Here is a 16,160-nt window from a genome sequence, read left to right as displayed (position 1 = left end):
TATCCATGCCAATACACTTCCTCTGACTCCATGCATCCGTATCTTATTTATAAGTCCCTTGTGCAGCACCTTATCGAACGCCTTCTGGAAATCAAAGTATACGACATCCACCTGTTCCCCTCTATCCACTTCACTCATTATGTCCTCAAAGAACTCCAGTAAGTTTGTCAAACAGGACCTGCACTTTCTGAATCCATGCTGCATCTGTCTAATGGAATCACTCCTTTCTAAATGTTTTGCTATTTCTTCCTTAATGACAGCTTCAAGCATTTTCCCGACTACAAAAGTTAAGCTAACTGGCCTATAGTTGCCCGTCTTTTGCCTACATCGTTTTTAAAAAAGTGGCGTGACATTTGCTGTTTTCTGATCTGCCGGCCTGCCCAGAATCCAGAGAGTTTTGATAAATGATTACCAACATGTCTACTATAACCTCTGCCAATTCCTTCAGCACCCTGGGATGCATCCCATCAGGACCAGGGGACTTACCTACTTTCAGGCCCTCTAGTTTGCTTATCATTATCTCTTTAGTGACAGTGATTTTATCGAGGTTCCCACCTCCCATTTCATCCATAACATCCTTCTTTGGCATATTAGATGTGTCCTCCACCATGAAGACCAACACAAAATAGTCGTTCAATGCCTCAGCCATTTCCTTATCACCCAATATCAATTTCCCCTTTTTGTCTTCCAGGGGATCTACGTTGACTTTAGCCACCCTCTTTCGCTTTATATATTTACCAACTTTTACTATCTGTTTTTATATTTTGTGCTAATTTTCTTTCATTCTCTATCTTCCCTTTCCTTATTTCTTGTTTAGTTGTTCTCTGTTGCTTTTTAAAATTTTCCCAATCCTCCAGTCTCCCACTTATCTTTGCGACTTTGTACACATGTGCTTTTAATTTGATATTATCTTTTATTTCTTTAGTTATCCAAGGCTGGCTCTCCCCACACTTACTGTCCTTACTTGTGACTGGAATATACTTTCGCTGAGCATTGTGAAATATCTCTTTGAAAGTATTCCACTGTTTCTCAGCTGTCCTACCAAATAGCCTGTGCTCCCAATCCACATTAGCCAACTCCTCCCTCATCCCGTTGTAGTCTCTCTTGTTCAAGCATAATGCACTAGTTTTAGATCTAACTATTTCGTCCTCGATCTGTATGCGAAATTCAATCATACTATGATCATGCTTTCCAAGAGGATGCCTGACTAAAAGATTGTTAATCTTACCTGTCTCATTGCACAGGACTAGATCTAAGACAATATTTTCCCTCGTAGGTTCACTAACATGCTACTCAAGAAAGCCATCACAGATGCATTCTATGAAGTCCTCCTCAAGATTTCTATGACCAACCTGATTCACCCAATCTATGTGGAAGTTAAAATCCCCCATGACAACTGCCGTCCGTTCTTATAAGCCTTAATTATTTCTTGGTTAATCACCTCTGCCACTGCAAATTTTTATTAGGGGGCCTATAGACAACACCCATTAGTGATTTTTTCCCTTTATTATTCTTAATCTCTACCCAGATAGACTCAACATGCTGCTCCATAGATCTTATATCGTCTCTCACAATAGTAAGTTGTGGATGTGGTTGTTGGCGCCGGAAAAATGGTGACACTTGTGGGCTGCTGCTAGTACATCCTTTGTCTGTGTTGGCCATTGATCAAGTGATGCTTTTTGCTGTATGTTTTAATGTTTCGAAATACATGTGACAAATATAGCTACTAAAATTGAATCTAATCTACATTAGTGCTAGAAAGTCCGTGAACCCTGCGGAATTTTCTCTCTTTCTGCATAATTATGACCTAAAATGTGATTTGATCTTCACATAAATCTGAAAACTAGATAAAGAGAACCCATTTAAATACATAACACAAAACACTATTCTTTTTCTTTTTTTTCACAAAGATGATCCAATATTACATGTATTTGTGGAAAAAAATTATGTGAACCTCTGGGGTAATGCCTTCTACAAAAACTATTCAATCAGGTGTTCCAATCAATGAGATGAGATTAGAGGTGTGGGTTGTAGAGATGCTCTGCCCATTAAAAAAAGATACACCAAGCCAAGTTACTGACAGAGCCTTCTTTTAAGATCTGTTTATGTGCCACATGCCTCGATCAAAACAATTTTCAGAGGATCTTAGAAGAAGAATTGTAGAGCTACATGCAGCTGAAAAAGGCTATAAAAACATTTCTAAAGACCTGAATGCTCATCAGTCCACAATAAGAGAAATTATCTACAACAGGAGGAAAATCAATACTGTTGCTACTCTCCCTAGGAGTGCATATCCTGCTAAGACCACAAAAGAACAACATGCAATACTGAATGAGGTCAAAAAGAATCCAAGGGTAACAGCAAAAGACCTGCAGAGATCTCTAGAACTTGCCAACATATCTGTTCATGTGTCCACCATAAGAAAAACATAGAAAAAGAATGGTGTTCATAGAAGGACACCGAGGAGGAGACCACTACTCTCCAAAAAAGATACATTGTTGCATGTCTCAAGTTTGCAAAAGACCACCTGGACATTCCAGAGTGCTTCTGGGACAATGTTCCAGTTGAGACAGAAGTTGAACTTTTTGGCAGGAATGCACACCACTATGTTGGAAGGAAAATGGCACTGCACACAAACAGCAAAACCTCATCCCAACTGTGAAGCATGGTGGAAGGAGCATCATGGTTTGGGGCTGCTCTGCTACCCCAGGGCCTGGACAGCTTGCAATCGTTGAGGGAAAAATGAATTCAAAATTATATCAAGACATTTTATAGGAGTTTATCAGGATAGCAGCCTGTCACCTAAAGCTTAATAGAAGTTGAATAATGTGACAAGACAATTATCCTGAAGACAAGAGTAAATCAACAGGCAGAATGGTTTAAAAAGAAGAACATTCATGTTTTGGAATGACCGGGTCAATGTCCTTAGCCTTAATCTTATTGAAATGTTGTGGAAGGACCTGAAGCAAGCAGTTCATGCAAGGAAGCCCACCAACATCCTAGAATTGAAGCAGTTTTGTAAGGAGGAATGACCTAAAATTCCTCCAAGCTAATGTGCAGGACTTATCAACAGCTACTGGCTACATTTGGTTGAAGTTATTGCTGTACAAGAGAATCATATCAGTTACGGAAATCAAAGGTTCACATACTGTTTCCAACAAATACATGTAATGTTTGATTATTTCTTCTCAATAAATAAATGAACATGCTTAATGTTTTTTGTGTTATTTATTTAATTAGGTTCTCTTTATCTAGTTTTAGGACTTATGTCAAGATCTGATCATATTTTCAGTCATATTTATGCAGAAATAGAGAAAATTCTAGAGGCTTCACAAACTTTCCAGCACCACTGTAATCTCATTAGACCCAAATATGCTTGGGTTGTGTATAATAAGGCTTTTCTAAAGAAAACATTGAAAAGGTTTATGAGGTTGCTGATATGACAAGAGTGCCTGATAGAGATTGGCCATATTAGGTTTTTATTCCTTGGAATGAGGGGGACAACCTTATAGAAATAAAAAAAAAACTTGGCTTTATCTGTCACCTTCTAGCTAGCCTCTTTTTCCTCCACCCGCCTTTTCATTCTGGCATCTTCCCCCTTCCTTCTCAGTCCTAAAGAAGGGTCTCAGCCTGAAATGTCAACCATCTATTCATTTCTATAGATGCTGCCTGACCTGTTGAGTTCCCACAACACTTTCTGTGTGTTGTCTTATAGAAATGGTTAAAATTATGAGAAGCACAGTATGAATAGGGTGGATGGTATCAGTCTTTTTCTCGGGTAAGGGGACACCAAAGCCAGGGTCATATAGTTATTGTGGTTGGGCAAAGGGACCTGAGGGGTAATACTTCCCTACAGAAAGTATTAAGTACATGAGCTGCAGAGGTTCCCAACCTTGTGTCCATGAACTCCTCAGTTAATAGTAAGGCTCCAAGGCATAAACAAGGTTGGGAACCCCTATGCCAGATGAAGTGCTTGAGACAGATCCAATATTGTGATTTAAGAAGCATTTGAATCGGTACATGTTGGGATTGGGCTTAGAGAGATATGGGTTGAATGCTGGAAATTGGGACTAGCTGTGTGGTCACTGGGGTTGACATAGACTTGTTGAGATGAATGTGCTATATTGCTCTATGAATATGACTCTGTAGTCCGCTGCACAGACTGTGAGCTCAGATGATTGGGTGGTGCAGAGGCGTGGAGGTTAGCATAAAGTTATTAGAGCACCAGCAACCTGGGTTCAATTCTGCCCCCGTCTGTTAAGAGTTTATACACTCTTCGTGTGACCTGGTTTCCTCCAGTTCTCCAGCTTCTCCCACATCCCAAAGATGTAGACTTAGTAGTTAGTTGGTCACATGGGTGGAATTGGGTGGCACTGAGTTATTGTGCCAACAGGGCCTGTTACCATGGTGTATCTCTAAATATATAAATAACAGATATATATGAGGTGTATGTTCAATCTTTGCAGAGATTTTTCAATAAAAGAATCCAAAAAAATAATATCCTGCTTAAAAATAATGGCCCAGCAGTATTTGCTTGTCAGAGAATCATAGAGTATAAAATACTTCTCATCAATTCTCATCGTAAATTATGTACAAACATTAATTTCACTCTCTGAGCTTCTGAGCTTGGACTTGTTCACCACAATTGCTCTTATGGTAATAAGTCAAACTTCAGTAAGCAACACAGTGGTTTTGAAAGGGAAGGCATGGTGGAAGAACTGACAGAAAATTTCCAGCCACTTCACAGGCCTATTTTTCACTATGCCTCAGTAACATTCAATTCAACAAGAGTTCATTCATAAAGCTGACAAGTAGTGATGATCTGGCACTTTGCACCGTCTGTTGTAATAAACTCCATGCATAGGTCCAACTCTCTCCCACTCAGAATTACACCAGCATAACATGCAAACATTTAATGAGTTCATTTCCGTTCAGGACACATGCTGCAACTGTTAACGTGGGAGAAGACACAGAGTGGCAGAAGATTGCAAGTTCAAAACTGTTTTCTGTACCCTGGTTTTCTTGGAGAAGCAGCTGGGCATGTTGGGGGATGTTTGGGAATGGTGGGACCACTGAGGGGCCGGAGTGTGTTGTAAATACTAATAATTGTATTTTAATTCAAAACTGTAAATAGTTTATGAAGCCCTAAATATTATATAGTATTTTGCTGTAGGTTTTTTTTTGTAAATAAACAGCCTGTTAAAGCGAGAAAATGGAACAAGCCATTAACCTGCTCGCTCTCTATTCCTTCTGACCAATGCCTTGCCCAAAACAATTGTACAAATACAGATAAAACATTAAGAAAGACATTGCCAGTCGGTAGTGTACTGGCATCAGCGCCAGACTTTGAGGCAAATGGTCCTGAGTTCTAATCCAATTAACCCCTTGCATGCTTCCCATCTGTGCTGGGTTGAGTGTCAAGCTAGCAACCTGTAAAAAACTGTCAAAGGCTACGGAAATGGCAAAAAAATGCTGCCCGATGTACCACAAAGGGTGAAAAGGAACACAGACACCCCACCTCTCCCAGAAGTTCTGGGAGTCTCCCGCATATTGATAGCGGCTCCCTGACGCCCGCAAATTATATACAATATCCCAAAACTGATTTGTTTTGAGAGCGAGCGAGTGAGAGAAAGAAAGACAGAGAGAGTGAGTGACAGACGTAGTGAGTGAGTGACAGAGAGAGCATCCTGATTAGTCTCTCTTTGTGCTTAGTTTTCTCTGTGGGGAGGGGGGCTTTACAGTCGACTTCTCTCTCTTTCATTGTCCATCAGTTCAGCTTAGTGTCCTGCAGCGTCATGGCAGAGACATATTCCAAAAAAAGAGAATATAAAGCGTACTTCACCCCAGACTACACTAAAGTGTACCCCTGCCTATTAGGGGTCAAAAATAATGACAGTGTTGCTCACTGCACTGTTTGCAACAGTGACTTATGTCTCAACTAACCTTGAAGGACTGGTGCCAAACCTCAAAAGTTTGCCAGTTGATGAGTTCTGGGGGAAGCTGTCCAAAGTAAAATCTGTGAGCACAGGGTGGTAGAGATTCAAAGAGTTCTGCCGGTTGATGAAGCTGCTTTCGGTGCTGCCAAATTCTAATTGTGATGTAGAAAAGGCATTCGGCATGGTGCGTCACATTAAGACAGAATTCAGAAGTCAGCTGTCTCACAAAACACTGTGAGTCTGATGTCTTGCAAAATTAACAAATCCATTGACACAGACTGCTATGAGGGTGAGACTTCCAGCAAAATGCTCAGGTCTGCCAAGCAAGCCACATCACAGTACAAGAAAAGTTTGCAAAAGAAATAAAAAAGCTATTTGCATTAGCATTTAGCTATTAGCATTGAGACTGCCAACAAAATACCCAACAAGGAATGTGTGTGTGTGTTGTTACGAAGGTGGAGCAACTCTGAGGGACCGAAGGGTACAAAGTCGCCCCCTCCTTTTTGAGAATCGCAAGATCGCTATTATTTCGGGTCTGAGACCCAGGAAATGAGAGAGAGACACACAGAATACACAAGGTTTGGAATGTCTCCTGACATAAGTGGAACGGAACCACTGATTACTGCCATTGTCTCTTGGAGACAGAATTGTGTATTGAGTACTGTACTATTCATTGAAACCCCTCAGGGGACAACCAGAGTGGTCTGGTTGAAGGATTGCATCATCCCAACCTGATTGACATCTGAGACCCCGTGAGTGGGGATAAAAGAGGGGTGTGGGGAACACCCCTTTAGACGCACCAGGAGAAACGCTAGAAATCCAGTGACAGCGTTTTATAGCAAAAGCTGGTGGGAGCTCGTGTGTGTCCTCCCTTGCCTGGGTGGCGGGCTCATCACGGAAGAACGGTTTAGCTAAAGGAGAGGTCACACTTGAACGGCCACGACAACGAGACACCTGACGGATCGAAATCATAAAGGAAAGTCGGCAAGTTTTTCTCTTTCTCCCTCTCTCTCCAACAATTGCAACCCAGCGACAGCCAAACGACAGCAGCTTGTGTGAACTGCAGCGAACTTTATATTTCCATCAGACAATTCATTATCCCCTAGACAATGATAGAGCTTATTTCTTATTGATTATTATTATACCCGCACTTTTAGGTTTAGTATTGATGACGTATGTTATCTGTATATTTGCATTGATATTATTTTTGTGTATTTTTGCTAATAAATACTGTTAAAAATAGTATCACCAGACTCCAACGGACGTCTCTATCTTTGCTGGTTAGTAACCCAGTTACGGGGTTCGTAACTGTGTGCGTGTGTGCGTGCGTGCAAATACAAATGTAGTTTCAATATATGATCAAATATATTCAGTGGTGAGAGTAGAAGCATCAGGCTTTGACTCAGGACGCTTCGATGAGAAGAAGCTGAAGCTAAAGAAACAGGTTAGAACATTTGGTCTTGGTTTCCCATTGTACAGTGCAAGCAAGATGGCAGATATGGCAGTGGAATGCTCCTCCTGTAGAATGTGGGAATTCATGGAACATGATTGGCTCCCTAGTGACTACACCTGCAGGAAGCGCAGCCAACTCCAGCTCATGAAAGACTGAATTAAGGAGCTGGAGCTGGAGCGAATGAACTTAGGATCATCCGGGGACAGAACAATTGACTTCCGACCAGGTGGTTACACCCAGAGTGTAGAATTCAGGGAGTAGGTGGGTGATTACCGAGAGAGGTAAAGGGAGAAGGAAGTCAGTATAGGGTCCCCTGTGGCCATTCCCCCAGCAATAGGTATATCCCTTTGAATACTGATGAGGGGGATTGACCTATCTGGGCAGGGCAGCAGCAGCCAGACCAATAGCACTGTGGTCGGCTCTGAGCCTCAAAGAAAATAGGGTGAAGTCAGGCAGACCAATAGTCATAGAGGACTCAATGGTTCGAGGGACAGATAGAAGATTCTGCGGCAGCAAATAGTGTGTTGCCTCCCGGGTGCTAGGGTCCAGGATGTCTCTGAGTGGTTGCAGAATATTCTTGGAGGGTGAGCAGCCGGAGATCGTGGTACATGTTGGTACCAGTGGCGTAGGCAGGAGATGGATAGAGGTTCTGCACAGTAAGTTTAGGGAGTTAGGAAGGATGCTGAAGAGCAGGACCTCCAAGGTGGTAATCTCTGGATTACTCCTGGTACCACGAGCTAGCTAAGGTCAGAACAGGAAGATAGTGCAGGTGAATGAGTGGCTGAGGAGATGGTGCAGGGGGCAGGGTTTCAAGTTCTTGGATCATTGGAACCTTTATGGGAAAGGGGTGACCTGTACAAGCAGGATGGGTTGCACCTGAACTGAAGGGGAACCAATATCCTGGGAGGGAGATTTGCTAATGATATTGGGGAGGATTTAAACTAGATTTGCAGGGGGTTGGGAACCGAAGTGAAGAGGCAGAGGATGGGGTGGTTGGTGCACAAATAGCGACAGCTTCTGGGAGTCTATGAGGAAGGATAGGTAGATGATAGAACAAAGAATCGCTCAGCCAGATGGTTTGATATTGTCTATTTTATTGCAAGGAGTATCATAAGCAGGGTGGCTGAACTCGGAGCATGGATCAATACGTGGAACTATAATGTTGTGGCCATTACAGAGACTTGGATGACTGAAGTGCAGGAATGGCTGTTGAGTGTGCCGGGCTTTAGATATTTCAAAAAGGACAGGGAAGGAAGCAAATGAGGTGGGGGAGTGGTACTGCAATTCAGGGATAGTATCACAGCTGCAGAAAAGGAGAAAGGCATGGAGGGATTGTCTACTGAGTTAGTGTGGATGGAAGTCAGAAAGAGGAAGGGGGAAATAATCCTACTGGGTGTTTTTTTATAGATCCTCCAGTAGTAACAGAGGAGCAGATAGGGAGGCAGATTCTGGAACAGTGCAATTATAATAGGGTTGTTGTGATTGGTGATTTTAACTTGCCTAATATTGACTGGCATCTCCTTAGAGCAAGGGATGTGGAACTTGTTAGATGTGTTCAGGAAGGTTTCCTGATGTAATATGTAGATAAGCCAACTAGAGGAGAGTCTGCATTTGATCTGGTATTGGGAAATGAACCTGGTCAGGTGTCAGGTCTCTCAATGGAGAGCATTTTGGAGGTAATGATCACAACTCTATATCCTTTACCATGGCACTAGAGAGGGATACGAGCAGACAATTTGGGAAAACATTTAATTGGGGTAGGGGAAATATGATGCTATTAGTCAGGAACTTGAGAATATAAATTGGGAGCAGATGTCCTCAGGGAAATGTATGGCAGAAATGTGGCAAATGTTCAGGAAACATTTGCATGGCATTCTGCATACAGTAGGTATGTTCCATTGAGTCACGGAAAGGACAGTAGGGGAAAAGAACCATGGTGTACTAAGGATATAGAAAACCTAGTTAAGAAGAAAAGGAAAACTTATGAAGAGTTCAAGAAACTAGGTACTGTTAGAGCTCTAGAAAATTACAAGTGTGCTAGGAAGGCACATTTAATGAAATTAAGAGAGCTAAAAGGGGCCACGAAAAGGCCTTGGTGAGCAGGATTATGGAAAACCCCATAGCATTTTACAAGTATGTGAAGAGCAAGAGGATGAGCCATGTGAGAACAGGACCAATCAGGAGCGAGAGTGGAAACATGTGCATGGAGTTGATGGAGGTAGCAGAGGTACTTAATGAATACTTTGCTTCAGTGTTCACCAGTGAAAAGGACCTTGGCAATTGTGGGGATGACTTACAGCAGACTGAAATACTTGAGTGCGTAGATATTAAGAAAGAGGCTGTGCTGGAGCTTTTGAAGGGTATTAAGTTAGTCACCAGGAACAGACAAGATTTACTGCAGACTGCTGTGTGAAGCAAGGGAGGAGATTGCTGAGCCTCTGGTGATGATCTTTGCACCATTAATAGGGATGGGGAAAGTACAAGCGGATTGGAAGGCTGCAAACATTGTTCCCTCGTATAAGAAAGGGAGTAGAGATTACCCAGGAAATTATAGATCAGTGCGTCTTACTTCAGTAGTGGGGAAGTTGTTGGAGAAGATCCTGAGAGGCAGGATTTATGAGCATTTGGAGAGACATAATCTGATTAGGGATAGTCAGCATGGCTTTGTCAAGGGCAGGTTGTGCCTTACGAGCCTGATTGAATTCTTTGAGGATGTAACAAAACACATTGAAGAAGGTAGAGCAGTGAATATAGTGTAAATGGATTTCAGTGAGGCATTTGATAAGGTTTCCCATCCAATGCTCCTTCAGAAAGCAGAGGTATGGGATCCAAGGAGACCCTGCCTTGTGGATCCAGAATTGGTTTGCCACAGAAGGCAAACGGTGGTTGTAGATGGTTTGTATTCTGTATGAAGGATGGTGACCAGTGGTATTCTGCAGGGATCTGTACTGGGACCCCTCCTCATCGTGACTTTTCTAAATTACCTGGATGAGGAGGTGGGTTAGTAAGTTTGCTGATAACACAAAAGTTGGGGGTGTTGTGGATAGTCTGGAGGGTTGTCAAAGATTACACCGCAACAATGATAGGAGGCAGAACTGGGCTGAGAAGTGGCAGATGGAATTTAACACAGATAAGAGTGAAGTGGTTCATTTTGGTAGGTCAAATTTGAAGACAGAATATTAATGGTAAGATTCTTGGCAGTGTGGAGGATCACTGAGATCTTGGGTCCATGTCCATAGGACACTAAAAGCAGTTGTGCAGGTTGACAGTGTTGTTAAGAAGGCCTATGGTGTGTTGGTTTTCATCAACCCTGGGACTGAGTTCACGAGCCGTGAGGTAATGTTACAGCTATATAAGAACTTAGTTAGACCCCACTTGGAGTACTGTGTTCAGTTCTGGTCATCTCTTACAGGAAGGAGCTGGATACTATAGAGAGAGTGCAGAGGAGGTTTACAAGGATGTTGCCCGGATTGGAGAGCATGCCTTATGAGAATAGGTTGAGTGAACTTGGCCTTTTCTCCTTGGAGCAATGAAGGATGAGAGGTAACCTGATAGAAGTGTATAAGATGATAAGAGGCATTGATTGTGTGGATAGCCAGAGGCTTTTTCCCAGGGCTGAAATGGCTCACACAAGGGGGCATAGTCTTATGGTGCTTGAAAATAGGTACAAGGGAAATGTCAGGGGTAAGTTTTTCACACAGAAAATGGTGGGTGCGTGGAATGCATTGCTAGCAAAAGTAGTAAAGGAGGATACATAAAGTCTTTTAAGAGCCTCTTAGATAGGTACATGAAGCTTAGAAAAATAGAGGGCTTTGCGGTAGGGAAATTCTGGGCAGCTTCTAGATTAGGTTAGATGGTTGGCACAACATTGTAGGCTGAAGGGCCTGTAATGTGCTGTAGATTTCAATGTTTCTGTGTTGTTTCTATGTGACCTCAAGAAGGTGGCATTCATCATTAAAGACCCTCTCTATTCAGGATATACCCAATTCTCATTACTGCCATCAAGAATGACGTACAGGAGTCTGAAGTCACACACTCAATGATTTATGAACAGTTTCTTCCCCTTTGCCATCAGATTTCTGAATTTTCTATGAACCCATGAACATTACCTGGTTATTCCTCTTCAGTGTTATTTATGTATTTTATTGCAATTGATAGTAATTATTTCTGCCTCGCCCTGTACTACGGACATAAAACAACAAATATCATGACATATTTCAGTGGTAATAAACCTAAATCTGATTCCAATTCAATCGTCACAAGGTCCAGGTGGACAATGGGTACCTCGAGACTGGGATACACAGAGGGTGGCGTGATAGTGCAGTAGTCAGTGTATCACTATTACAGTACTAGTGATCTGTGATTGGTGTTCAATTCCTGCTGCTGTCTGTAAGGAGTTTACCCATTCTCCCCTGTCAGCATAGGATTCCTCCCAGTGATCTGATTTCCTCCACACATTCCTGTTCAGGGTCAGTAAGTTTTGAGCATGTTATGTTGGTGTCAAAAGCATGGTGACACTTGTGGGCTGCCTCCAACAGTTATTGGACTGTGTTGGTCATTGATGCAAATGATAAAGTTTACTGGTATTTCAATGTACATTAATCTTTAGAGTCAGTGAATCATGGAACACTACAACATAGAATAAGGCTCTTCATGCCATCTAGTCCAGGACAAACTATTTATCTGGCTAGTTCCATCAGCCTTCGCCCAGACCACAGCCCTCTCATCACTCTCATCAAAATTCCTCTTTAGTGTTGAGATTGAACCCACATTCACCAATTCCACTGGAGGCTCATTCCACACTCTCACTACCCTCTGAGTTCCACTTCATATTCACCTCTACTTCTAGTCTCGTCCAACCTCAGAGGAAAAGCCTGCTTGTATTTATCCTATCTGTACACTTTGTAGACACAGCACATTACAAACAAATGATACCCCTCACAATTAGGTATACCTCTATCAAATCTCCCTTCACTCTCCTACGCTCTGGGGAAAAAAAGTCCTAACCTATTTAAACTTTCCCTATACCTCAGGTCCTCATGTCCTGGGAATGCCCTTATAAATTTTCTCTGCACTCTTTCAATCTTATTGACATCTTTCTTGTAGGTAGTAGGTGACCAAAACTGCACACAATGCTCCAAATTAGGTCTCACCAACGTCTTATACATTCAACACGACATCTCAGTTCCTATATTCAGAGCTTTGATTTATGAAGGCCAATGTGCCAAAACCTCGTTTTATGACCCTGTCTACCTGTGACATCACTTTCAAGGAATTAGGGATCTGTATTCCCAGATCCCTCTGTTTTATCTCACTCCTCAATTGCCCTGCCGTTCACTTTGTAAGTCCTACCTACGTTTGTCATTCCAAAGTGCAACACCTCACCCTTGTCTGCATCTTTTTTCTTGTGAATCTTTCTCAATAATAAGGAAGCCAGCACAGAGTGTGTCACACTACACCCGGGACGAGAGCCCTTGACGAGGAAGGTTTGGACCCAAATGCTGGAGTAGCCAAAGCAAGGTTCAAGACACGGTATCAAACTGGATCTGAGCACAAAACAAACACCAGACGATATCACTAGCAGGCTTATGACTAAGCATTGAACCGCAGTTCAGGCTTTCCTTAAATATTCGATTCTTGGTGCCCCAAAACGCGATTACCAATTAGCGGGACCGTTCTGAACCCTTAAAGGGGCCGCTCCAGCTATCTGTATTCCAGGGAGTTAGAGCATCTAAATTCCAGAAGCTGGCATGGTTGGGAGCATCTTGTAACAGCACCCTCTGCCCTACAGCCAACTGCTGATGACCCTGCCTGCTCGTAGAGGTGGTGATGGTAATCGTGAATAAGAGCTGGATCCCAAGGTATCTCTATCAGGCACCAAACTCCTCTCCCTGGGTCCGAATCATTCCCAGTCCACAAGGTATTGGTGATATCTCAAAAGTCTTCTCACTGTGAAGACCTGATCCCCCTTGTTAAACCTAGGTGAGGGCGGGTCTGATGGTGGTGGGGCTAAGGAGCTGATGCAGACAGGTTTTAATTTAGAGGTGTGGAAGGTGGGATTGGTCTTTGGGGTCTTGGGGAGCTGCAAGGGATAAGCCATCAGGTTTACTTTCCTCAGCATTTTGAAGGGTCCAATGAACTTGGACGCCAACTTTCTAGATTCCACTTGGAGAGGCAAATAATGAGTGGGCAGTCAGACCTGTTGTCCAGACTGTGAAACAGGTCCCCGTCTTCTCTTTCAGTTCGCCTTGGTCTCCACTTTCCAGATAGAACTCAGCAAAATCTTTCTTGCTTTAATCCATTTTTGCTTGTGGTGTTGGATGAGATCCTCAGCCACAGGGACCCCAACCTCAGCCTCCTGTTCTGGCAAGAGAGGTGGTGGATAACCAAACTGGCACTCGAACAGTGACAGCCCATGTGCCAAATGCTGTAAAGTGTTGTGGGCAATCTCTGCCCACATCAACTGGTCAGCTGGTCTTTCCGAGGCCAGGCATCTTAGGGTATGTTCTAAATCTTGGTTGGTCCACTCTGTCTGGCCATTGGACTGCGGGTGAAACCCAGAGAAAAGTCTTGCTGTTACCCCTATCAGTTTACAGAATGCCCTCCAGAAATGTGATGTGAATTGTGGACCATGATCCGAGGCAATGTCCACCGGTAATCCATGGATCCTGAAGACCCAGACAGGACAATTTCAGCCATCTCTGCCACAGATATTAGCTTCTCCAAGGCAATGAACTTGCAAGCTTTCAGAAAACTGACCAGCCATTACCCTGATGACTCTCTTCCCCTTGAATGGTGGGGGGCCTATCACAAAGTTCATGGAGATATGTGCCCAAGGTCTTTCTGGAACAAGTAGGGGGTGGAGGAGCCCTTGAGGTTGGGTATGGAGTTCCTTGTTCCAGGATCACACCTCACATGCCTGCACATACTCTTTAGTCATTCCCGGCCGCCAGTTACTCCTCTTGATAAACTCGAGAGCCCTGGCAATCCTTGGCTGTGCAGTAATTCTTAACGAATGTCCCCATTAGAGCATCTTGGACCAGACAGAACTTGGGACAAACAGCCGACCGGGAGGAACATTCCTAGGGGAATCCCCCCTTGTGCTTGGACCTTATGAACAGGAGCATCAATTCCCCAAAGAATTGGCACTACCACCCTGCCTTGGGGCAAAATGGTGGTCAGTTGCTCCTCTTGTTCTGGTTTATCAAACTGACGGGACTGGTTCTGGTTCTTTGAACCCAGTCAGTAGGTCAGGATGAATTTAAAGTGGTTGAAGAAAAAAGACCACCTGGCCTGCCTGGAATTCAGCCTCTTGGCCTCCTGAATATAAGCCAGGTCCTCATGGTCAGTCCAAATGATAAAAGGGTTCTTAGCCTCCTCCAGCCAGTGACACCATTCCTGCAAGGCTAACTTAATGCAAGAAGCTCCTGATTCCCGATGTTATAGTTCCTCTCCGCCAGGGATAGCTGCCTGGGGAAGAGCGCACACATGGTGCAGTTTACTGTCCGAAGGCGGACGTCGAGACAAGACAGCACCCACTACAATGTCTGAAGTGTTCACATCCACGATGAAGGGAAGGTCTGGGTTAGGAGAAACTAAGATGGGAGCTGTTGTGAACTGCAGTTTAAACTTTGTAAAAGCAGCCTCCGCTTCAATCATACAGACAAGAGGGGCCATGGATTTCTTACTTAGCACCACCAGCGGAGCCGCCACTGAGTTGAAGTTCCTGATGAACTTCCGGTAGAAATGAGCAAACCCCAGAAATCGCTGAACTTGTTTGATACTGGATGGTGGTGGCCAGTCTCCGATTGCCTGGGTCTTGCTGGTGTTCATCTCGAGATTGCCATTGGAGATGATAAACCCGAAACTGAAAGAGTCGTCACATGAAACTCTGCCTTCTCCATCTTGACATAAAATCCATGGTCTAGAAGCCTCTTTAAATGTCCCTGACATGAGCAACGTGCTCCTCTATGGATTTCAAGAAGATTAGAATATGATCCAGGTAGATAATGGCTTACGTAGAGAGAGCAGCTCAGAGCATGTAATTTATAAAGGCTTGGAAAATGGCCGGAGCATTCACGAGGCCAAAGGGCATAACCAGGTACTCGTAGTGCCCTGTCGGTGTTTTGAATGAAGTCTTTCGCTCATTGCCTTCCCTGATATGGACCAGATTGTAGGCACTCTGTAAGGCTATATTTGTGAATAACCTCGCTCCTTGGAGCATCTTGAAAACCGTATTCATGAGTGGTAGGGGGTAGAGATCCCTAGCCATCATGCAGATTAATCCCCTATAATCAATACATGGCCACAGGCTCCCATCTTTCTTTTGTATGAAGAAGAAACCTGCACTGGTGGGTGAGGTGGAAGGCCAAATGAAGCTCATGTCAAGAGCTTATATACCCCTCCATTACACTTCTCTCTGGGCCCGAGTTTGTATGCAATCAACCTCGCGGGGGAGAGGTACCGGGCAGCAGGTCTGTAGCACAGTCGTAGGGTCTGTGCGGTGGAAGAGTCGAGGCCTTTCCCTTGCTGAAGGCCTCTTCCAAGACCTTGTACACAAAAGGGATTTTGACCGGTTTGGATGTTGCTACCTTCTCCAGTCCTTCCTTCGAGGAGTACTCCCAAAACCTTTTGGGTGACAGGAATGATTCGACAGACCTCAAAGTCCTATTCTTAAGCTCACAAAGTTCCTTCATGTAGAGACGGTGGATCAGTCCAAGTCCCCGTCCGTACCCTCAGGCAAAGGCAGCGAGGGACTACAGAGGGTTCTT

This window comes from Hemitrygon akajei, chromosome 4 (assembly GCF_048418815.1).
Source record: "Hemitrygon akajei chromosome 4, sHemAka1.3, whole genome shotgun sequence".
Taxonomy (NCBI): domain Eukaryota; kingdom Metazoa; phylum Chordata; class Chondrichthyes; order Myliobatiformes; family Dasyatidae; genus Hemitrygon; species Hemitrygon akajei.
The sequence above is the reverse complement of the archived record's forward strand: the minus strand, read 5'-3'. Positions refer to the sequence as shown.